General features: G+C 45.4%; 1 protein-coding gene across 1 annotated transcript in view; it reads left to right on the plus strand.

The window, feature by feature from the left end:
- LOC113837179 (carbohydrate sulfotransferase 8) overlaps positions 1-8798 on the plus strand; it is a 131281-nt gene that overhangs the window by 10249 nt on the left and 112234 nt on the right. The gene's annotated exons all lie outside the window — the stretch shown is intronic.

Consider the following 8798-nt stretch of genomic DNA (forward strand, 5'->3'; position numbering starts at 1 on the left):
AGAGGCATGGACAGCCCAAGTACTCAGACGCTGGGACATCTCTAGTAGAATACTCAGCCCGGGGTGGGGGTGGTGAGCCCAGGGGAAAGTTCAGCTGCCATTTAGAAGGCGTGGGGAACCAGGGTAGGAAGATATTTAAACACCTAACAATATACAGAAGGGGTGGGGGTGTCACTTAGTGGTACATCACCTACCTAGTGAGCCCATGGCTACGGATTCAACCGCAAGGTCTACCTGAGATAAAACAATAGAAACAAAAGAGCATGGTGTGTGTGTGTGTGCGCGCGCGTGTGTGTGCATACTTGTACTTGTATGGGGGTACATTGTGTGCACGTGTGTATTGCACATGTGTGCGGAGGCCAAAGGTTTACACTAGTTGTCTTTCAATTTTGAGACTGGGTGCCTGGCTGAACCCCCATTCAGATAGATGGGCTGACCAATGAGCTCCAGGGATTCCCCCCCATTGATGCAACTACAGACTCTGCTCTGCCTGGCTTCTTCACATGGGTGCTGAGGCTCACACTTAGACCCCCCAAGCCTACATAGCAATCACCTACTGTCTGAGCCATTTCCGCAGCCTCTAATTTTGTTTGTTTGTTTGTTTGTTTTTTTGAGGAGGCATTTTACTGTCTAGCTCAGGCTTGCCTCACTTGTGTGATGCTCCAGCCTCCATCTCCCAAGGGCTGGGATTACAGAGGTGCCACCACCACACCAGGCTAGAATAAGATTTCCATGAATTTCCTGTCTGTCAGAAGATGGATCCACAAGTTAGATCCATCCACAGCCATGGGCCGACCATCAATATCTCCAAACTGCATTTGGCCTCTGGGCTTGAAGATTTCATAACCCCTTTGTTTGTCCAGGGAGATAATTCCCTACCTAAAGACAAGGGCCTGCTGCCCTCTCATGTCTGGACAGAATAATGGAAAGGGACCATAATTGCTAAAACCTTAGGCCGTGGCTCAGAGCGTCTGGGCCCAGCACTCGCCACCTGTGGCCTGTGCCCGAGGAGGAATGTCCTCGGCCACAGAGACTGATGAATTCTTCAGTGTCCAGGCATTTGGGCAGGTGGGCTGCTAGTTGAGCTGCAAGGTCCTTGGCGACCCCAGTCTTCCAGGTGGACCCCTCCTCCCCAGGTTCTGTGTAGTGGAAGGGGGCTGCAAAACGCCCCACCCGACTCCTTAGGAACCTCAGTCTGCACCCTGCCCCCACCCTCATGGAAGAGAAAACAATGCTCCCAGGGAGTATGGTGAATGGGGTTTGGCCCCCTCCAAGAACAAGAGAGAGACAATTAAAGTCTTTGCACCCAGCGCCTGTGTTCTCATACACTGTTGCGGAGAGAGGGTCTCCTCTATCACTTTATATTTATAAATGCATAAGTCACATTCATTTTATAAAAATGCAATAATCTTTATGCCTACTGCACATAATCTGGTTAATCACTTTATATATCACCAACGCCTTTCCCTGGTAATGGATCTGCTTCTATTCTGCTTTTGACATCTGCACCGCGCTCCTTCGCATGAATTTATCATAATTTATATACCCAGTTCCCCGTTGGACATTTTGGTGGTTTTCATTTTTGTTTTTCAATTTGAAAGAATGCCGAGGTGAGCGTTCTTGGCCGTATACCTTGGTGTCATTACAGCATAGATTTCTGGCGATGGAGGGCACTACCTCGAAGGGTGGGCGCAGTTTTCAGACCTGTAACACTTCCCAGGATTGCTTCCCAGGAAGACCCAGCGGTGCGTGAGCGTGCCTGTTTGTTCTCATTATTGCACCAGCATAGGGAATCTTTGCTTTTTAAAATCCTTGTCAATCTGATAGGTTAAAGAGGGGCATCATGATTGCTTTTTAAAAGCGTAACTTTGGGAGCCAGGGGGATGGCTCAGTAGTTAAAGCGCTTGCCACACAATGGTGAGGACCTGAGTTTGGATTCCTAGAACCCGTGAAATGCCAGGTGGGCATGGAGGCTTGCCTGTAATTCCAGTCTCTGTAGGTGGAGGCAGGGGATCTCCAGGGCAAGCTGGCTAGCAAGACTATCATGTGTGCAAACTCTGAGTTTCACAAGAGACCCTGCTTCAGTAAATAAGGGGGACGAGAATGGCTCTGGACATCAACCTCAGGCATGTATACCTCCAAACACACACACACACACACACACACACACACACACACACACACACACACGGACCCTACATACATGAAAATGGAAAAGGAAAAAACCTTCTAGGTTAAAATTTATTTTAATTTTATATGTACGAGTGTTTGCCTGCATGTATACATGTGTACCACATGTGTTCAGTACCTTTGGAAGCCAGAAGAGGGCAGTGTAGCTCCTGGACTGGAGTTACAAGTGTTGGGCGCCACCCAGTATAGGCACCGGGACGCGAACTCAGGTCCTCTGGAAGAGCAGGAAGTGCTCTTAACCCCGGAGTCATCTTTCCAGCCCCCAATCCACCGCTTTAATCATTGTGGCTTATGACTACTCTTGTCAAATCTTAGATGCAAATTTCATCTTGTCCTTTACGGGATGACATAGTTGAGTCTCAAAGTCTTTTGGAAACAGGCAGTCCAGTTTCAAATAATGCCCATCAGAGATTTATAGTGAGAAGCGTTTTATTTGTAGATGAGCATAGGGTGATTTTACAAACATAAGGCCTTCCAATGTGCTTACATATTCCTGTTTACATTTTCTGCGCTACCAAGTTATTCAGCAGATATGTATTGAGAATCAGCTGCGTGTGTGGTGCTGACCTAGGCAACAAAGAGCGCAGGCATCATAAAACAAATACAAGGGACATCTCAGCCCCTATGGACCATAGTCTACTAGGAGAACAAAACTTGGCCAAGTCCTAGGAGAACATTATCCTAACAGCTAACAACTTTTCACTAAACCCACCTCATTTATTATTATTATTATTATTATTATTATTATTATTATTTTTTATTATTATTATTATTATTATTATTATTATTATTATTATTTGGTTTGTCAAGACAGTCTCTCTGTGTAGCCCTGGCTGTCTGGAACTCTCTCTGGAGACCAGGCTGACCTCAAGCTCACAGAGATCCTCCTGCCTCTGCCTCTTGAGAGCTGGGATTAAAGGCGTGCACCACCACGGCCTGGCTTAAACCCACCTCTTAAGGCTTCCTGGAAAGCTTCCATTAAGCCTCATTCAGCATACGAGGGTTCCAGCTTCTAACACGTGAAACTCTGGGGGTTTGTACTACAGCTTTATCCCCACTTAGCTCTTCTCCCACACTTCCGATCCCCTTTATTTATTGTACATGGCTGTACTATGTTCTCACAGTACAACGTGACTTACTGATGGCGCACCAGGAAGTAATCAGTGAGACAGGAAATGACCAGCCACGGTGGGCCCCAGAGGACCTGCCTCCTGTGATCTCCAGCTAAGCTCAACCTCCTCAACATCCCACAGTGTCTCCAAATCTCGTCACCCGTTAGGGACCAAGCATCCAAGACAAGAACCTGCTGGCGACATTTCATATTTGAGCCACCATAGGAAGGAATCTGACTCTCCCTCAGGGACACGGACAGCACGTGTACACACACACAGAGAGACACACTCACACACACAGACACACACTCACACACACACAGATACACACACACAGACACACAGACACAGAGACACACTCACACACACAGACACACACTCACACACACACAGATACACACACACAGACACACACACACACAGAGACACACTCACACACAATACACACTCACACACACACTCACACACACACAGACACACAGATACACACAGAGATACACACACACAGAGAGACACACTCACACACACATACACTCACACACACACAGATACACACACACAGATACACACACACAGATACACACACACAGACACAGACACAGACACACACACAGACACACACACAGACACACACACACAGACACACACACAGACACACACACACACACACACACACACACACAGACACACACACACACTAAAAGATGAGGATCACGGGATTCATCAGTGTGTTCTAAGCGAGCGTGGGCTTGGTGGGGTGGTGGGAAGAAGGGTCTGATTTAGTGGCTCCAGGGGAGAATGCGGGGAGAGAAGCCAAGGCTGGTGAATTCGGCTCACTCAAGACATTGAGTCAGAAAGGAGAGCAAAGGAAGAGGGGCTGAGGATTTTGTTAGCTCCTTATTTTAGGGTAGAGGAAAAAAAAATCACAGTATCCGTGCACATTTCTGCAACTGGCTGTGAGAGCCTGAGGCAGGGGAAGGGAGGGTTGCTCAAGGCAAGTCCCCGAGAAGGTGAAGGAGCACTGGAGGCGACAGGGTGTCTTTAGTGGGGAGCACGGGCGATGAGTTTCTCTCCCTTTCCTCCCCTCCCTCCTCCCCTCCCCCTATCTGGTTTTCATTGTGTTCACAGACTCTCATAACTGCAATATTTTTCTCTGAAGAGACCCTATGCTGTTAACTATCACTCTTCATTCCTGCTTGCTCAATCCTAAGCAATCGCTAAGTACTGCCTAGTGTGGATACTTCCTCCAAGTTGTAACACACAATGTTTTATTTTCTGGGTCTTTCCTCACTAGCATAGTGGCTTTAAGGTCCATCCGTATTTTAGTCCTTCATATGGCTGAATAGTATCCCATTGTATGGACATTCCACAGTTATCAACCTCTTGGCCTCTTGACTATTATTAACAAGACGACTATATGTATTTAGCTATAAGGTTTTTATATTGTCATATATTTTCATTTCTCTTAGGGTAGCAGTTCTCACCCTGTGGGTCCCGACTCCCTGGGGGCGTCATAGGACCCTTTCATAGGAGTTGCCCATCAGATACCACGAATATCAAATATTTACCTTCTGACTCATAACAGCAGCAAAACTGCAGTTATGAAGTAGCAACGGGAATAATTTTATGGTTGTGAGGTCACCACAACATGAAGAACCATATTAAAGGGTCACAGGAATATTAGGAAGGTTGAGAACCGCCGTCTTAGCTTGTCGTTAGCAATGGAGTTATTGGGTCGTTTGCTAATTCTGTGAGTGTCTTTATGCGTAATTGATTGTTTTCCGTGGTGGCTGTGATGTTTTGTGTTCCCTCCAGCAGTCTGGAAGGGTTCTTGTTTCCTCTACCTCTTTGCTAAGTCTTGTTATTGTCTGTCTTTTGATTACAATTGCCCTGGTGGCTGGAAAGACTTCTCACAGTGGTTTTGCTCTGCATTTCTCTAATGAAGAGTGATGTTAGAGCATTGTCTCGTGTGTTTATGGGCCACCTGTACAACTCAGCAGACCACCTTTGTAGACCCTTTGCCAACGATTAATTGGGCTGTTTAATTTTTCTTTTTAATTACCTAGTTGTGAGTGATCTTTCTATATTTGGATAGAAGTCACTTAGTGGACACCTGATTCTGAATTTAGCTTCTGCATCTGAGAGGAAATTTGCAGTGATTTGTCTTCCAGAGCGTGGCTTATTTCATTTAACACGATTTCTGGTCCCGTCCAATTTTCTGCGAATGTCAGGATTTGGCTTTCCTTTGCAGCTCCATACAACTCCATTGTGTACGCATTTGCTAAACCATTTGTCTGTTGACGGACAGCTAGGCTGGTTCCACTGCCTGGCGATTGTAAAGAGTGTAACTGTAACACAGATATGCAAGCCTGTCTGTGGTTACATTGATTGAAGGCCTTTGCGTAAATACCTAAGATTGGCAAAATTGGATTGTAAGTTAATCTACATGAAATGATATTTTTAAACTTAAAAGAATAGTTTTTATTACTAATGTTTATAGGTAATCAAGACACACCCCTACACACACATCTCTAGTCTATCTGTAGAAATAAATATGAATTTCTCTTTTGATCGGTTGGTGCAATGATTTGTATTAATAGATATTTTAATATCGAGCCATTCTGCAATGCATTTCTAAACTAAATTGTAATTGGCTGATGTACATAACCGTTGTACTGGGTTTCCTGTTCAATAACCATAAGGTTTATAATCGCCTTGTGATTCTTTCTCTTATGAATTATTTAGAATCTTAAACATTTCAAGGACATTTTCCCCTTTTCTACTTTTTAAAGAAATCAATTTCCAGGTTTGTTGTGTTATACTGAGAGGTAGTGGCTTGTGCAATATTGATTATTTAATTTTAGTTGAGAATTACTTTGTGTTTTGATTAGGGTGTGGTCACTGTTGTTCCTTATGCTTGAAATAACACATACATTTAATTGTCCGATGCAGAATTCCATGTGTATCTATTCATACGTATTCTCTAACTTGGTCTTGTTGTAGTTATCACCTCTGTGTCTTCTATAACTTTTTTTGGCTGTTTTTGTTTATCAAGACCAGAGTGTGATGCATTAAAAATCTGCTCAAATAGTTATGAATTTGTTGATTCTACTTCAAAATTTCGTCAACTTTGACATTGTTTCTATAAAGCAATATTATTAGATACATACAAGTTCAAGATTATTAAATTTTCCGAGAGACTTGCGCCCTTACCCTTTGTGTAATAAGTGTTTCAATCCCTATCAATATTTTTGGTCAAATAAACTCTAGTTTGATTTATAGTTATACTGTAAAAATAACTTTGTTTTGGTTATTTGGCTGGTAGATTGTGTGTGTGTGTGCGCGTGTGTGTGTGTGTGTGTGAGTGTGTGTGTGAGTATGAGTGTGTGAGTGTGTGTGTGTGAGTGTGTGTGTGTGTGAGTGTGTGTGCGCGAGTGTGTGTGTGTGTGTGTGTGAGTGTGTGTGAGTGTGTGTGAGTGTGTGTGTGTGTGTGAGTGTGTGTGTGAGTGTGTGTGTGTGTGTGAGTGTGTGTGTGTGTGTGTGTGAGTGTGTGTGAGTGTGTGTGTGTGTGTGTGTGTGTGTGTGTGTGTGTGAGTGTGTGTGTGAGTGTGTGTGTGAGTGTGTGTGTGAGTGTGTGTGTGAGTGTGTGTGTGTGTGTGTGTGTGTGTGTGTGTGTGTGTGTGTGTGTGAGTGTGTGTGTGTGTGTGAGTGTGTGTGTGTGTGTGTGTTGTGTGTGTGTGTGTTGCCTATAGAAGCCAGAAGAGGGCACATGTGGTCAGTTAGGTTTTGTTTTAGTCTTTGAAAAAATTACTTCTGGTTGCTCTTTGAAAATTCCATACATGTATACAGTGTAGCTTCATCACGTCCGCCGTTACTTCCTGCTTCCCATGTTAACGTGGACAGTTGAGCTAGGTATAGAATTCTGCCGTGTCTCTCGTTCCTTCTTTGCTCTCTTCTCTCTTCCTTCCTCTCTCTCGTCTTCTGTTTCTCCCATTTCTTCCCTTGTCCCTTCCTCCTGGTCTTAGATGGGGTTTTATTGCTGTGAAGAGACACAATGACTATGGCAGCTCCTATAAAGGAAAACATTTAATTGGAGCTGGCTTACGGTTCAGAGGTTTAGTCCATCATCTTCACGGTGACCACAGGCAGACCCGGGGCTGGAGAAAGAGCTGAGGGTGCTGCATCTTCATCCTCAGTGACACACCTCCTCCTCCTCAGTGACACACCTCCTCCTCCTCAGTGACACACCTCCTCCTCCTCAGTGACACACCTCCTCCACAGTGACACACCTCCTCCTCAGTGACACACCTCCTCCTCCTGACACACCTCCTCCTCAGTGACACACCTCCTCCTCAGTGACACACCTCCTCCTCAGTGACACACCTCCTCCTCAGTGACACACCTCCTCCTCAGTGACACACCTCCTCCACAGTGACACACCTCCTCCTCAGTGACACACCTCCTCCTCCTCAGTGACACACCTCCTCCTCCTAAATCTTGTAGTTTTGGTCATCATCTCTTCAGTAGTTTCTTTCCTTTTGTGTCAGTCACTTTTCTTGTTGCCGTGACAATCTGCAAAAGCAACCCAGGGAAGGAAGGGTTTGTTTGGCTCCAGGTTGGTTGGAGGGCACAGCCTGTCACAGGGCAGTAGGCTGATCAGTGACAACAGCTCCAGCCCTAGGGGCAGGAACATGAGGCTGGAAGAGAGAGCTGCAGGGCCATGACCCACTCACTGGCTTCCTCCTTTTTGTTCAGTCCAGGACCCCAGACCGAAGACCCCAGGACCCCATAATCTGGGTGCGTCTCCCCTCCTCAGCTGAAATTCTCTGAAAAAGACATACCAATAAACTCTGTGTCCTGGTAATTCCAAGTCCCGTCAAGTTAGCAATCAGGGTTAACCATTACACCCCTATTCTGAACATCAGCCTTTGAAACGCCAGTCACGTGGACAGGGTCAAGAATAAACTTAGGTCCTGCAGAGGGCCACTGAGATTTGACCTTTGCTCCAGCACGCAGTAACTCGAGAAAACTGTTGCAACTCTCGTTTCCTGTCTATAGAATGGGGACAATCGTATTTACAAACTCTTTGATCATCGTGAGGGTGAAATAAGTTTAAATATGCAAAGTACTGAAGAACGCTCCTGGTCAGCCTTGGTTCCCAGTGTGCTGTGGAATCCAGCCGAGACCCGATGCCGACACTGGCTTGCTTGCCTTAAGCCCATTACTGCAAGTTATCTGGAAGGCGCTTAACTGTCTCTGGGTCCCCAGGTTGGCGTCTCTGCCAGAGTCTATGATTAATGGCACTGTTTGAGGCTTTTCTTATCCCAGTCTCTTAACACTTCAGCCTCGTGTTTCCCCTATATGTAACCTGCGTGTGTATGTGGGATTCATCTGAGCGCCAGCATTTCCGACTTCCGTAACTAGTCTGTTCTTAATCCTTGCAAATGTGTTTTTGAAATTCCAATCACTATAGTTTTCATTTCTTGAAACTGTGAA

Source organism: Cricetulus griseus, chromosome 9, assembly GCF_003668045.3.
Source record: "Cricetulus griseus strain 17A/GY chromosome 9, alternate assembly CriGri-PICRH-1.0, whole genome shotgun sequence".
Lineage (NCBI taxonomy): Eukaryota > Metazoa > Chordata > Mammalia > Rodentia > Cricetidae > Cricetulus > Cricetulus griseus.